The sequence below is a fragment of the Aethalodelphis obliquidens genome, unplaced genomic scaffold (assembly GCF_003676395.1).
Source record: "Aethalodelphis obliquidens isolate GAN/ISIS:26980383/991018 unplaced genomic scaffold, ASM367639v1 scaffold5, whole genome shotgun sequence".
Lineage (NCBI taxonomy): Eukaryota > Metazoa > Chordata > Mammalia > Artiodactyla > Delphinidae > Aethalodelphis > Aethalodelphis obliquidens.
The window spans coordinates 35,565,613-35,582,650 of NW_020837949.1; the positions used below are offsets into that span (position 1 = coordinate 35,565,613).

Genomic DNA, 17,038 nt, shown 5'->3' on the forward strand with positions numbered 1-17,038 from the left:
ACATCGCAGCCACTGTGCAAGGTATTGGGAATACCACAGTGAAAAAAACATGTAAGGTTCCATGTCTTTACTGTCTAATATGGAAGATAAACAGCAGTTATAAGTAGGTAAAGTATTATTAAGAAGTGTAGAGAGCTACAGGGCCATATAATAAGTACATCTACTCTGGTGTGAAGGATCATAGGCTTCCTATGGTGGAAGGAATGATGTTTAAGCTGAGAGAGTCATTTATATAACAAATATTTACTAAGTACCTACTCTGGCACCATGTTAGAATTGGAGGTGTAACACAGACATAGTCGCTATCTTCATGAAGTCAAAAGTTTGGTGGTAAACAAATAAATAATAAGTTAGCAACTATATAAAGTGATAAGTAGTGAATAAACAAAATATAAGGAAAACAGGGCCTTCTAAGGGTGGTCAGAAGAGTACTCTTGAAAGAGCAAAATCCAAGCTGTGATCTGAAGAATAAGGACCTAAACAGTTTTGGGTTTGGAGAAGAGGAGTTCCTGGCAATAGGAGTAGCAAGGGCAAAGGCCCTGAGGCAAGAAAGAGCTGGGCCTCCTCTTGGAACTGAGAGAACACTGGCATTTTCAGTCTAATGAGCAAGAGATGGGGAGAGTGGCATTAGATGAACTGGAGAGGTCATGCCCCTACACAGGTCGTGGTAAGAAGTGCATATTTTACTGTAATTGAGAAACTATTGATAGATTTTAAGCGGAGTGATATTATATGATTTGGGTTTTAATAAGGTCACTTTGGTTTCTGCACATAGAATGAATAGATGGGAGCCATGAGAAGAACAGGGAGGCCAGTATAGGGGATGTTAAAGATGTAAGAGGAAAAGACCACAGTAAATGAGATGGAGAGAAGTAGATGAATTTGAAATATGTTTGGCATTAGAACAATGAAATTTCCAAGCTTCTGCTTTAGTAACTGGATGGACGGCAGTGCCATGTGTTGAGTCAAGAGAGTGGAGGATATCAGGATTTTGGGAAGAGAACTAAAATAATTGTTTTGAACAAATTAATTTTGAGATGCCTCTGACACATCCAACTGTAGATGTCATGTAACATGTACTTACAACTCTGGATCTTAGAGTGGATGTTTAGGGATGAAGATCCTCACCTGGTATTTTAAGTCATGAAACTTGATGAAATCTCCTAGGGAGATACCATAGCAAGAGAAGAAAAGGGGACCACAGACTCAATCCTGAGAAAATCCAGCATGTAGCTTTTAGGTAGCAAATAGAGAACCAGAAAAAGAAGTCAATGAGGTAGGAGAGAAAAAAGAGTATATTTCTTCAGGGAAGGAAAAAGTAGAGTGCTTTTAAAATAATGGGATTGCATATTTTATTAGATATTGCTAAGAGGTCATGTTGTGATAAGAGCAGAAAAGTTTCCACTTGATTTGGTCACATGGAGGTCTTTGCTTTTCGTGACAGAGGCACACACCTGAAAAATGAGTGTGAATAGTTTAGGTGAAAAAGAAGGGCAAAAGAACATTCCAGTCAAGAGAAATAGCATACGTGACGGTCCTACATGGGAAGGGAAGAGGCCAAGGCACCAGAGATCCTATATGGGTGAAACATGGACACAAAAGGGAGTGACAGGAAAAGAGGCTAGACAGGGAGGAAGAAGTTTTATTAAAAGTACTGAGGATACAAAGGTCAGGAGACAAAGCCCTTATTAGTACAAATAATATTTGAACGAAGAATTAAACATTCATGATGTATAACTGGGGTGGTAGAGGAACTGGGCAGGATATTCCAGAGAAAAGATATTCATGTACAAAAGCCCAGAGCAAAGGAGCAGTAGAGTGCCCTTGGAACACTGAAGTACTTAACCAGGCTGGAATAGAGGGTGTTGTGGGATACGGAGGAAAACATTCTACAGAGTAGTTAGGGATCAGTTAACCATGAGGGACTATGTTTGGCGTGCCAAAATACGGCGTCTATCCTGTAGACAGTGGGAAGGCTAAAGAGTTCTAATCAGACGAATGATACAATATGATTCGTGATGATTCATGTTTTGAAAAAATAACTCTGGCAACAGTATGGGAAAGAATTGGTGAGGATAATTCTTGAAGTAAGGGGCTCAATTAGGGGACTATTCTAATAGTATAGGCAAGAAGTGTTGAGGGTCTGAACTAAGGTGATGGCTGTGTAAATAAAGAAGATGGAAAAGACAAATTCTCAAGATTGTAGAAATGGAAATGAAATAATTTAATGACAGAAGTAAAGGACTATGGAAAGAGACATTTAAGATTGTTCCCAGGTCACAGGCTTGAGTGACCAGATGGCTCTTGATGCCATTTTACCAAAATGGGAAGTAAGTCTATCAATAGAAAATAAATAAAATGAAGGGTTTCATGAGGTCAAAGAGTGGATGTAATTGTAGATGAAGTGGTGGAAGTATAGAAGGTTATAGTCTGAAAGCAGGATATTAGAATTTGGTGTTATAAAGTGGGAGTTTTCCTAAACAATGAAATGGATAACAACATATTACAGAAGAATAAAAAGGTAGAAAAAAATAAATGCAGCCAGATAAAAGACAAGAATGAAAAATATTAGATACCCAATGGTTCTGAACATATGTTCAAGACATATGTTCTTGACAATTCTACCTGAAACGTTCTGGAGAATAACACAATAAACGTAGAAACAGAATCAGTTACAATGTTCACAGTATCTATAAGATACAAACCAAAGAGTTGTTCATCAGGAGCCCAGATTTCCATCATTATAGGATATAAAAATTTTTCTCTAATGGTTCTCAAAAGAGGACACTGACTTTGCTTTTTAAACTGGGGTATGCTTACCTCTAAGAGTCATGCCAGATACCTGGTGCTACCTAGACCAGATAAGCACAGTTCACCTTTGTGGAATTTTAACTTTATTTGAAAATTTAGATGAAAATACAAATCATTATTTGTAAAATCAACACTGATAGGTATGTAGTAGCAGAAAAAAAATGGTAAGCATTTAAGACAAAATGTGAGTCTACAATTAATTTCTACATGTGCAGTTAGATCCTGTAACTGAGAGATACTGACACATTCTCCTCTATCTCTTGAAGGTTTTAGATACTCTGCTTTTCAAATTTTTCCATTAATTTAAAGACTGGATATATAAGATCGTAATAATAACTATCATTATGATTTTATATAGAGTTTTGTTCTCTCAATGGAGACTGGTGGTCTAATGCTAACAAAAGCAATGCGCTAGGGACCAAAACAATGCAGAATACTACTCAATTCTCTGCTGGTCTGACTTGATTCAAAAATCAATTTTATTAAGGGTTGGAATGCATATATTTTACATAATCCGTCAAGAGTAATATTTATTTCAACAGAAGCTTTATAAGTATTCGACAGCAGAGAGTTCAAGGTTATATCATTTAATAAGTATCTACAGTATATTTTATATTACCAGTTAGTGGTTGATTTATATACATTGATGATTAAATTTTTAGGAAGAAATTTAGGTTAACAGAACCAAAGACATAAAGCATCTGTTCCTAAAAAGAAAGATACACTAGCTCTTCAAGGAAATGAGCTGAAACTTAAGAGAAAGCTCTCTTTAGTGTAAATGATTCTATGGGTAACCATGAGAGACAAAATATCCTTGGAAAACAACTTTGCATCCATTCCAACTTATATAAAAATGGATAATCAAGTTTCCAAAGGATACATCAAGAGCATGGCCATGATAAATTTAAAATGAAAAAAAAAAAAGAACATTTAAGTAAATGCCACTAAACACCTGCTACAGATATGAAATTTTTTTTCAAAAGTCCTTCTAAAGATTAGTTATATTTATATATATATCATGTGACTTCCTGATGGCCCTCTAATGTAAGTTGATTACACAATGTATCTTTAAATAATGAGCAAGCTGGCTCGCTGAATACAGTAGTTACAAAACCTGGCTTTGCCTTGGCATCACTTGAGAAGATTTTCTAAATCACAAATCCTCAGGCCCCACTCCAACACATCCACTAACCAAGAATCTCTGTGGGTGGGTCCCAAGAGACTGTATGCCTAAAATGCTTCCTAACTGATTCTGATGCATCCAGATTTAGGGAACGCTGCAAGCCTGTTCACTATAAACTAGATGAAAGCTGGATGTTCATTACCAAAAATGATAACTCTCTTCTTGCAATAGTTGATGATTAGCCATTCTATCTGACATTAATTAGATAGCACTGCTAACACCACTCCTAATTTGTGACAGTAATACAATGTTCCCAAAACACACAAAAGAGATTATTTTCCTGTTCTCTCTAGTTGGAGAGCCAGAAGGTGTTTATGCCAAACTCACTCAAAAAAAAGTATGGAGTTATTAAATAACCAGTTGAAGAGAGGGAAGCCAGTACACAGCCATGTTTTATCTGCTGCAAATTATCTGACTCATCAGGAGACTTTCTAAGTGCAGGTTATACCTTAAGCTACTGGCCCATACTGAATTCATTTGGTTAGACCTTTAACTGATTCATGTAATTAGAGTCAAAGGCCACAAAAGGATCAATACAAGCTACATACAATTCTATGTTGTTCCTGACAAATTTGTCCCAGAGATGACAAAAACAATAACAGAGCCTAAATCATCATCTACCCCTCTCATAAAATACTGGTCTCAATAACTTCAGCTTAATCATTTATCAAGAAGGAAAGTCTTGCAAGCTTAAAAAAACCCATAAAATTTGCAGACAGTAGAAGTTGCCCACTACTTTTTGCCCACTATTTATTGGGTTGGCCAAAAAGTTCATTCAGGTTTTCATACACTCCTACAGAAAACCCGAACAAACTTTTTGGCCAACCCAGTATTATGATGACACTCTATATTAAGAGGAAGACCAAAACAGAGTCAATAGTGGTTAATAAATTGACACAGGATTTAAATACACTTACAAAACAGAACATTAATGTTTTCAGCCATAGATCTGTGGAAGTAAAGGTATAGCTGATAGAAATTGAGAGGTATGATGGAAAGGTGAAGTGGAGAGAACAGAGGGACACTAATAGTCTCATCAAATAGTTGGGGGGGTGAGTGGTTAACAGATGCTCTCTAAAGTTCGAAGGAACAAGAAATAGAGCTTTTCATTTAACACTTTACTTTTTACGGCAGTTTTAGGTTCAAAGAAAATTGAGAGGAAGGTACAGGGATATCCCATAAACCTGTTGCCCCCATACAACCACAGTCTCCTCCATTATCAAGATCCTCCCACCAGAGTGGTATATTTGTTATAACTGACGACCCTACACTGACATTTCATAATCACCCAAAGTCCATAGTTTACATTAAGGTTCACTCTTAGTGTTGCATCCTATGAGTTTGGACAAATGTATAATGACATGCATCCATCATTATGCTATCATACAAAGCATTTTCAATGCCCTAAAAATCCTCCACCCTCTGCATATTCATCCCTCCCCTGCCATCTTCCCCACATCCCTGGCAACCACTGATCTTTTTACCGTCTCCATAGTTTTGCCTTTTCCAGAATGTTGGAGACATACACTATGTAGCCTTTTTAGCTTGGCTTCTTTCACTTAGTAATAAGCATTTAAGGTTCTTCCATGTCTTTTCATGGTTTGATAGCTCATTTCTTTTTAGTCCTGAAAAATATCGCATTTTCTGGATTTACTACAGTTTATTTATCCATTCACCTACTGAAGGACATTTGGTTGCCTCCAGCTTTCGGCATTTATGAATAAAGATGCTGTAATCATCTGTGTGCAGGTTTTTGAGTGGACATAAGTTTTCAGCTCCTTTGGGTAAATACCAAGGTGTGTGACTGCTGGATCATGTGGTTAGAGTATGTTTAGTATTTTAAGAAACTGCCAAACAGTCTTCCAGAAGGGCTGTACAATTTTGCATCATCACCAGCAAGGAGAGAGAGTTCCTTTTGTTCCACATCCTTACCAGCGTTTGTTGTTGACAGTGTTCCGGATCTGGCCATTCTAATAGGTTTGTATTGGTATCTCACTGTTGTTTTAATTTGAATTTTAGGAGCTTTATAGAAGTATATTTTACACTTTTGCATTTTACATTTAGGTCTGTGATTCATTTTGAGTTAACTTTTGTAAAGGGTGAAGGTCTGTGTAGAGATTCATTTTTCTGCATGTCGATGTTAGTCATTCCAGCACGATTTGTTGAAAAGACTATCTTTGCTCCATTGAATTAATTGCCTTTGTTCTTTTGTCAAACTCATTCTAAAATTTACATGGGGAGGCAAAAGACCCAGAATAGCTGACACAATATTGAAGAAGAACAAAGATGGAGGACTGTCATGACCCAATTTCAAGACTTACTATAAAGCTAAAGTAGTCAAGAAAGTGTGGTATCGGAAAAAGAATAACAAATAGATCAATGGAACAGAATAGAGAACCCAGAAATAGACCCCCATAAATACAGTCAACTGATGGTGTTGTTGAGTTTAACCGTATCCTTACTAATTTTCTATCTGCTGGATCCGTCCATTTCTGGGAAAGGATTGTTGAAGTCTACAACTATGATAATGTAGTCATCTATTTCTCCTTGCAGTTCTATTGGTTTTTGCCTGACATAATTTGATGCTCTGTTGTTAGATGCATACATGTTCAGGATTGTTATGTTTTCTTGGTGAACTGACCCCTTTATCATTATGTAATGCCTTTCTTTATCCCTGATAATTTTCCTTGCTTTGAAATTTACTTTGTCTGAAATTAACATACCTACTCCTACTTTCTTTTGATTAGTGCTAGTATGGTGTACATTTCTCCATCCATTTACTTTTAGTCTATATGCATCTTTATATTTAAAGTGGTTTTATTGTAGACAATACATAGTTGGGTCTTGTTTTTTTGGATCCACTTTAACAATCACTGTCTTCTAATTGGTGCATTTAGAACACTGATGTTCAAAGTAATTATTGATGTAATTGGATTAATATCTACCATATTTGTTGCTGTTTTCTATTTGTGGCCCTTGTTCTTTGCTCCTATTTTCGTCTCCTACTTTTGTTTTTCTGTCTTTTGTGGTTTTAATCAAATATTTTATATAATTCTATTTTCTTTCCTTTCTTAGCATATCAATTATACTTTTTTTTTTTTTTTTTTTTTTTGCGGTATGTGGGCCTCTCACTGTTGTGGCCTCTCTCCCATTGCGGAGCACAGGCTCCGGACACGCAGGCTCAGTGGCCATGGCTCACGGGCCCAGCCGCTCCACAGCATGTGGGATCTTCCCGGACTGGGACACGAACCCGCGTCCCCTGCATCGGCAGGCAGACTCTCAACCACTGCGCCACCAGGGAAGCCCTCAATTATACTTTTTTAAAAAAACTTTTTTTAGTGGTTGCTCTAGAGTTTGCAATACTCATTTACAACTAATCCAAGGCCACTTTCAAATAATATCATATTGCTTCACAAGTGTGTGAGTACCTTATAATAACAAAATAATCCTAATTCCTCCTTCCTGGCCTTGTGTCACTGCTGTCATTTATTTCACTGACATATAAGCATACATAAGCATTTTTCTCCAACATCTACCAAAAGAATCTGGTTGAGCTCCAAGAGGTAAAACTCACAAAAGTATAGGAGCCCTCCATTAGACTGGGTCCCTTGGGAATTTTTAACTCTCAGAGTTGTCTGCACTGAGCCTCCAGCAATTCATCAATTACAGTTCAAGTTTTCCTACCTTGGCACTGGTTCCCCTGGCAGTTTCCACTCGTGAGTCTCTGCTATGGGAAGCCATGACTCCTTGTGTTGGTCTGTCTATCTCTCCAACCCCAGGGGCAGACGTTTGGCCTTTGTCCTCCCCTCTCGTATGGATCCACAAGAGTAGTTGGCTTCTCAGACTGTTCAGCTTTTTACTCGTTGTTAGGATGGAGTGGCAACTTCCAAGAACCTTACATGTGGGACCAGAAACTGAAAGTACAGAAATAGAGTTTTAACATTACAAAAGTAGTTAACAGACAAATAAAAGCCTATAGTAACTATTAAAATGGAGAGGATTTTATTGAAATAAATCTTCAACTTTCAAAATGCTGAATCAATAGGTAAACAGACTCTTATATTGACATCAATAAATAAATTATGTCTAATATTTAGTTGCTTGGTAATAACTGGCATAAAAGTTAAAAAGAGATATTTTTATGGTAGGAAGAACAAGGAGCAGTGTAAGCTGGTGAACTGAGTGGGATGGTGGACAGTTACTCTTCATTATAATCTCTTCTGCACTGTTTGATCCTTTTAAACTTTATGCATGCATTACTGTGAAAAAAAATATTAAAAGGGGAAAGAGAAAGAGAACTGAATTCTATATATTTTAAGCTTGATTTTGGTTTCTATAGCTGGCAAAAATAAACCTGACATATATCAATTCAAAATCAGGTTTCAATGATCTTTCTTGTAAATTTCAGGAAACTGAGTCCTAAAATATTCCAACTCAAGCTGCAATTTCAAAATTGGATTTATTTGTTTTTGAGAATATAATGTTTATAATATTTTAGCTTCATGAGCTCCCACATGGCTTTTTTAGAATTTCATTTTCCACATTTCATCTCTAATTACTAGGATTTTCTTTTGATTGTTGAAATTCCTGTTCAGAAAAACAGAAAGGCAAAGCTGTGATTTTGTGATGATCCTCCTATACAAGCAGAATCATCTAGACAAGAGCAAAAATGAATAACCTAGGTGGAAAGGTATGTCCCTATTGGGGAAGAAATTCTTTGATTTGATTCCTGAATTTCCTAAATAGTAATTTAGGAAATTACTAAATTACGTAATTTTGTAGCACGTTATTTTGGATGATGCCTCAGCACCTATTGGAATCCCTTTTAATGAGGTTTTGTGAATAGATGTTATAAAGCCATACTTAGTGGATTTTGTAAAATCCAAGACATTTTATTACATTTTCCCAGATGTGCTCAGTTTCTCTGTGACCAGACTGTTCTTATGAATTCTCTTAAAACTTAAAGGTAACTTATAGCATCAGAAACAAGTGATTCAGGCATATGCTTAATTGCACCCTACTAACCTTACCCTTTCATCTCTGAATGATTTTATAACTGTTCTTATGAATTCTCTTAAAACTTACAGGTAACTTATAGCAACAGAAACAAGTGATTCAGGCATATGCTTAATTGCACCCTACTAACCTTACTCTTTCATCTCTGAATGATTTTATATTTCAGTGACAGTAGAAAAAGAGAGTTGGGGAAAATTATGTTACCAAAACTTAGGGAAAAAAAGAAAAAGAAAAAGAAAAAGAAAACCTGAAGGAACCTTAAATGCATGCTAAGTGAAAGAAGCCAATCTGGAAAGATTACATACTGTATGACTCCATCTATATGACATTCTGGAAATGGCAAAACTATAGACACAGTAAAAAAGATCAGTGGTGGTCAGGGGTTGGTGGGGGGAAGGGAGGGATAAACAGGGAGAGCACAGAGGATTTTTAGGGGAGTGAATCTATGTACATAGACATGATACTACAATAGTGGATACATGTCATTATATATCAGGCCAAATCCATGGAACATACAACACCAAGAGTGAATCCTAAAGTAAACTATGGACTTTGAGGGATAATGAGTTCTCAATGTAGGTCCAACAATTGTGATAGATGTACCACTGTCATTCGGGATGTCCATAGTGGAGGAAGCTGTGCATGTGTGAGGAACATACAGAAACTCTGTACTTTCTGGTCAATTTTGCTGATAACCTAAAATGCTTAAAAAATAAAGCTTATTAATTTAAAAAAAGCAAGTTGTGATACAAGTTACTGTTAACATTTTAAAATTAAAGGAAAGAGTTGAATGTAAAACATCACAGAAATATTTTTTTCCTTACTTAAATTTCCAACCACTCTTTCCCTAAATGACACAATTGTAAGATTGTGTAATTGCCACTAGCTGGCCTATAGGATGCATTCTTGATACTCATTCTTCTTATTGAAAATTTAATATTTATTATTTATCATTCTACTTGACTTAACACTACAAGTATTAGTTTTGATAGTAAGTACAAGTAGGTAATTACATGTGCAAATGGAGTGTTTCTCAGTGATCAGAAAAGGAGGAAATGGGATTCTGCTTTAACCATTAAGTGAGACCTCCCCTAATACACTGACATGCTGGCGCTTGGTTTCTTTCTTAAGTAGAATCACTGGGATAGACACAAATATTTTATTCCTAAGGTTATTGCTATGCTAAACTTTAAAACTTCTATAATTTTTTTCACAATTCTCTATACAAAATTCCTCCCTTGAATGAAAAAGGAATTGCTTTTGGGAGCCTGCTATCAACCAATGCTTTACAAATAAGCTGAAGGGCCAGAAACTTGACTGGGGATGGTCCCGCTTCCTTGTTCCAAATACGTTAAAGCTAATGAAAGATGTGGCCAGAGCAAGAGTAGGCAGACAGATTTTTCTCCATATATCCCTACTCTGTGAATTGTCAGACTACCAGACTGTGTCTGTGAAGACATAAGCGGGAGAGAAAGTATATCTTGGGTTGTCAAACTGCTAAAAGTGTAGTTGTGGTAATCAAGAGAATCACAAGAAATGGAGAGTTGAAGGTCAGGGTTTTGTATAGAACAAAAGTTAGGAATAAGTGTGGACACTGTGGGAAAACAGTCAGGAAGAGGAGAGTTTTTCTCCCTGCCACAAACTGAAGCAATGTCATTGTGTTTTGCTGCCCCAGGCAGAAAGTCTGTGTAGCCAAAGGATCCTGTTACCTTTTAGGTAGAAAAGTATGTCACCGTTGGACAGTTTTTACTAATTTAACATGTTATAGCAAAGCCCATATAAAACATTTCCTAAATCTTTATTTATTTCAAGACTAGTCAAATCTATAAACCTATGTTTTGTACCTCACATAACACACTTTCTTCCTCAAATATTTCCCGTCTTGGTTCTTTGGAAATTACAATGAGGGGGCTTCATATGATGTTATTTTGCCTTTACTGAGGAATTAATTTCATGCATGAAGGGGCTATGCAATATCCCAGAAGGACAGGTCATCACTAATAGTGCAGCTCTGAATCCTGTAGCAGTGGAAAAGGATAAGAGACTCACTGAAGTTTTCTGGCTTGGGGTTGTTGCTTTCTAACTAGAGACTGAGATGAAAGTAAGGATGTTGAGCCCACTAGTGTCACTCATCTTTAAGCTCTCAACTTGTTGATAAAATGTTTTATGGGAAAATGAGTAGGCATGGGAGTGAACTTGGGTTACCATACTTGTGCATTTCATACCTATATGGTAAAAATGTCTTTGTCATCTCCTGGAAAGAAAGAAAATTGACAGAGACAGATGGAAGCTTTGCCTTCTTTCTCTGAGGAAGCGAATTAATACAATTAAAATGAGCGATGTGTTTACATGGACTGACTTGCTAATTAGGCCAGCCTTGATATTTTAATTGTAGTATATTTAAAATACTAATATATTTAAAATACAGATAAATATTTATAAAGGTTCAATATTAAAGGGGAAAAATCAACTGGGTTGATAAAAGTGGGAAGGAAGAGGGTCTTCACTAGGTTTCTAAATATAGTAGACATTCATTTGAAAACACAGCTATAGCTTAATTTAATAAAGGACAAACACTAAAATTTACTAAAACAGAAATACAGAACAAAGAGCCCTAACAACATGAGAGAATTCAATCCATCACATAACAGTAACTGAAATAAAGCACTGTCTTCTTTATATAGACAATGCTTTATGGTCTGCTTTAATATAGAAAATAAGGTTTACTGATCACAATAATAAGTCCTACTTATTAATGAAAAATAAAATTTTAAGAAATGAATTCTAGCTTCTTAAAGTGGTATCTTAAAGGGTAGCATATAACAATTCAAGTCTATTTCAAGTGTCATAAATTTGTGTATAAAATAAAACATGTAAAACGTCCTTCTGCACAAATGGGAACATTAAAGATAAATGTCTTGGGTATTTACATAATCTCTTCAAATTTACAAACTACAGTATTAGGTGTAAACTATAAAGCCTTAAAATATCGAAGTTAGAGGAACTGATTGGCTTTGATTTCTTCTTGAGATTTCTTCTTTTACTTTGCTAAGCTAGATACAGGTACCTGGGTCCTCAATCCCATTGACATCTAGATTTTTTAAAATAGTCGTTTACAGCTGAATCTTCTCATTTATTAACTACCTGAATATAGAATAGATATTTTGTTTAATATAAGTATATTCTACCATGTCTGATGTTGCAGGGGAAAATACAACTGTGAATTAAAAATTAAACGAAACTGAAGTGTAATTCCATAAGAACATATTTCCAAATCAGTTTAACTTACTTCCATTAAGAAATATTAAACCCTCTTCATGAATTTCTAAAAAAGTGTATATTTATGTATTGATAGGTGGATTATATCTTTAATTTGTACATAAAAGAAGTTACTTCACTGAAAGTGATGACCATAAATAAGTTTTTAACATACAAATATGTTGCAATAAGCTCTTTCTCCATTACCTATTTAGTAAGCAATAAAATCGTCTAATGCATTTGGGTTTATATATTTGTTTTTCTACTTATGAAGACGAAAGGCACCAGTACCAGTGATTAAATGAGCTTGGTACAGAAAAGTAATTTGTAGGTATATCAAATAAGTAAAATATTGTTTACAAAAGTAGTATGGCTGTGAATAGAATTCTTTTCAATAAGCTACTGGTAGAATTTTCTTCCTCTTTTAGGTTATTAATTTATTATTTCATATCAGGAGTAAAGATGTTCCCAATCCATTTTCCCTCTTATTTTTCACAATCTCCCAAATGAAATAGTTGTAATAAAACAGAACTCAGTATTTCTATTTCTCCTGTAATAGCGTTCTTGGAGGAAGTGGATAGATCTTAAATTTATGTTGATAATGAAGGTCTCATATGTCTACAAATATACTAGAAAGCCATTTTTGTGACACTGCTTTCTTTGTACTTTCCAGGTCACTGAAAACAGGACAGAAGGCTCTGAGCTATGTGCTCTGCTAAGTGGAACTATTTTGTTTACATGCACCAATGCCCCATATGCAGGGAACCACAATGCCAGAGCAAGATACATAAAGGATAGATTTATTTTATAGCCTGGCTTAATAAAGACAAGGCCTCTCGGTTTCAAATGTTTAATTTGTTTGATCAAATGCTAAGAACTGTATTGCTCAATGGTCTTTATCATGTTTAGTGACCATGACGGATAGAATTCAGGTGATGCCTTCTCTTTATCTACTTAATAGAAGTATTCAATATATGACACATAACTTAAATAGACTATTCAATAATAGTGAGTTTCTTGTAATGATTTTATAAAGATTGTATTCTTGAAGAAAATGTTAAAATATGGTAGAAATATGCATCATTAGAATAACAGCTGTTTCAACAAGAAGCATCATCTGGTTGAACTTCGTCTTATGCAAATAAGGAAAATGCCACTCCAAAAGAGGAATGGATTTATCCAAGTGCATGCAAGCAGCTGTACAAAAAGCTGTCTAATTCTGTGACCGGTGTTCTATCACACTTCACTGCCTCTCTTATACAAGTTAGTTGGCTGACAGTGAAATGCAATGTTTGCTTTCCTGGATCTCTCATCTCCATCCGGAAGCCACATTTTCATGTATACTGATACTTCGTGAAAAAATGAACTAGTAAATAGGGTCAGCATAAGTTAAATGTGCAGTTTTCTATATGGTGCATTTTGAGAGTAACTGAATGAGTTCACAGTCCAAAAATTTATTCTCCGTGTCTGGTGTGTTAAATGAATATACCATCATTATAGTCACTGTTAAATATTAAGGCATTATTGAAAAAAATTCTAGTTAATACGCAAATTTGTTTATCCCCCATTACAGAACATACCTATGAACATGGTAACTAGATAGGACACAATGCCTAGTGTCAAGAGTGTTGCAGAAAAATTCTGATCGTGGAACATGGTGTCCATGGAACTTAAATACAGGTTGGTAACTACAGTCAGGAATGGTGGTAGATGACTGGGAGGAAGCGGGTAATTCAGTCAACAGAATAAGGCACTGGGTACCCAAGGTTGGTTGGCATGAAAGAAGAATCCAAGGATGCTGAATAAAACTATCTACCTTACCACCTAGAGTTATCAGTGCTAGCCACATGAATTTCAGTCCTCTGTGCCCTACTATATGGACAGATAGTTTTTAATCAAAACCTTTTGATCTGTAACTATCCCCAACTTGCTCATTTTGCAAAGATCTAAAATAGAAAGGCTTGGGATCCAAACATTTGTCTTTAGTGTTGTAATTCCTTATTACATATGTGTTAACTATGTTTAAGCTACTCCCAATTTAAGGTCCCTTATCTGTAAGCCTATCTCTCTCCCCCGCAACACCCTGATTTCCATTAATACTTCACTAAGAGGCCAGAGACTATAACAGGACACCAGGACATGGATAAGGTAAAGGCAGGTTCTCATCTTCTGATCCAAAGGTATTAAGGGAAGAACAGAGTAAGAGGAAAGAGAGACAGGAAATAATATATACATGTTCTTATGAAGGAGAACAGGGTTTAGCTTTCCTGTAGTGCTCCTCATTTGCTTGTGTTGAGGACAGCACCCAGAAGGTCTCTGATCTTAGAAGGAGCAGATGAAAGCAGCTGCTCTGTGAGCCAGCAGGCCTGGCATGGGGTTTACTAGGTCACGGGCAGGATGGAAAATGTGGCAGAGGTTCAGTGGGTACAAGGCAATAGTGGGGGCCAAGTGAGATGAGGAAAGGCTGCCAAGCTCCTACCATGCCAAGAGGCCAGACCAGATGTGTATACTGATATTCAAGTTCAGTTCGAGTGCTGGTAGGCTGATCAGAGCACAGGCAGATGAAGAACATCCACATGGTCGAGAAAGACCAGGGGATTCCATGGAGATGGCCAGCTCCCCCTGCTACAGCAAGGACACAGTCAGTTTTCCACACTCCTAGGAGATGAATAAGGGGAAAGAAATAGAGGCTTATGGAAGACTAAGCAAGAGTACAAATGAAACAGAGTGAAAACTAAAGGGACCACTTAAATTACTATCTTGGACTAAATTGTAAACTGAATTAGATTATATGTACTTTGTTTTTGTTTTTTTTGCTATCCACATCATTTACATGAGTGGGGTGTGAGTAATTTTGTAAAGTTGTCCCACATACATGCATAGACTGGCTATGAATTTATAGAACCAGATTCTATCCCTATTGTTTAATAAAGGAAAATAGTTATTGCATTAATTTATATCTTGTAGCCCCTCAATACAACCCTGGAATGACTGTGTTCCTAACAGAAGGTAAGGAACAGATGTAAAGTATATGTAATTAATTCTACTTAAATTGTTTTTATTTACATAAACTTTAAAATAGGCATTTGGGATCATATTCTAAATAGAATGCTGTAGATCAGAGATTCCTAAACTGTCTTAGTTCAAAGCACCTTTAGAGTCTTAGTAATTTTTTAAACAAGTGACCAAAACCAAAACAAACAAAACAAAACAATTAAAAAAAAATAACAGTTGCTTTTACTAAGTAGTTAGGGCCAACAACTTAATAATACATTTTTATATCCTAACAAAACCACTGTTATTTGCAAAAGTAATGCAAAAATTTTTGAAAAAAAATTTTTACTTTACCTTTAAATAACTACAGTTACCTACTAACGAGATGTGTATGCCTGTTGAGTACTGCACAACTTCTCAAACTGTGCCTTCAGATTGGATATGACCAGTCACCATCTATTTCTGTCCCATATGATTTTTTCATAGTATGTGCTTTTTATCACAGCAACTGATGAAAACCCAACTTTGCTAAGAAATAATTTAGTGTGATTTAATGTAGAAATTGTGAAGTACCTCAAGCTAGCATTTCATTTGCTGTCTGATACTTATTGGGCATCACTGTGTTTCCCATAAAAAGCCAATATGTCCCCAGGTTGCTGCTCTGGGAATCTTGGAGTATAGAAGCTATGTTCTTCTAGCCCATTGATTTAAATTGGATAAGAATAGCCGGATTAATATTATTTATAACATTTTTAGAACAATGTTTGGCACCTAGCGAATACCTAATAACTGTTACCTATTACAGTCAGCTCTCTGTATTTGTGGGTTCCTCACCCGCAGATATAGAGGGCTGACTGTACTATGCCAATTTATATAAGGAACTTGAGCGTCCACAGATTTTGGTTTCAGGGGTCCTAGGACCAACCTTCCCCACTTCCCATACCAAGGAACAATTATTTAATTACTATTTCTAAGTAAGACTTTCTCTGATGGAAACAAGCCTATTTTAGTGACCAAGCACCTGAACATTTGCTTCATCTCATTTATTGAAAGGTATCCCTTGCTGCTCCTTATTCAATGATCTCATAGCACTTTGTTCACATATCTACTGTAGCAGTTATATATAATTGAAATTTATGTCTGGCTCTACTTGAAAGCAGCTCAAGAGCAAAGAGCACTCCCATTGACATCCCAAAGCCTTGCACTTGGCTTGGCATAAAAATTGTTTAATAAACATGCACTGAATGAATGATCAAATGCAGAACAGCAGTTCCCAGCGGTACTGAGCACTGAGTCATAAAGAACATGACATATTTAATTATCAAACACCGCTTGATTTTGTAGAGGATCTTTTCTGGAAGAGTTTTTGATCTTAGAATAGCAGGCCTGGATTATTGAGACTAGTCAATTGAAAGAAGATCATACCCAGAGAAATGACTTAAACTTCCAGATTTATATCATTTGATTTTTTTTCTATACCACTAAAGAAATCAATATGGTTGTTAGAATGATCTTTATGTAGTCATGTTAAGTATTAGATCTTTTCAAATCTGAGTATTAAGAATTTAATAAAATGTAAACCAAGTGTGAGAGAATGTGATAACTTGGCTAAATTTATTTTTTGAGGTAGAATATATACTTACTATACCATCTACCTGAAAATACTTGGCCAACCCAGATCAAGGAATTAAACCAAGGATTTTCATTCCATGCATGCTTCAAATTTTTTAAGTTTCCTCAGGCACTTAAATTTTTTTTTAATCAGAAAAATTTTTA

General features: G+C 35.8%; 1 long non-coding RNA gene across 1 annotated transcript in view; it reads right to left on the reverse strand.

Moving 5' to 3' along the window:
* LOC113618198 (uncharacterized) overlaps nt 1-17,038 on the reverse strand; it is a 632,034-nt gene that overhangs the window by 320,472 nt on the left and 294,524 nt on the right. The window contains exon 6 of the long non-coding RNA XR_003431920.1: nt 7,679-7,908. This is a non-coding gene — a long non-coding RNA (uncharacterized LOC113618198). The remainder of the gene's footprint in view (nt 1-7,678; nt 7,909-17,038) is intronic.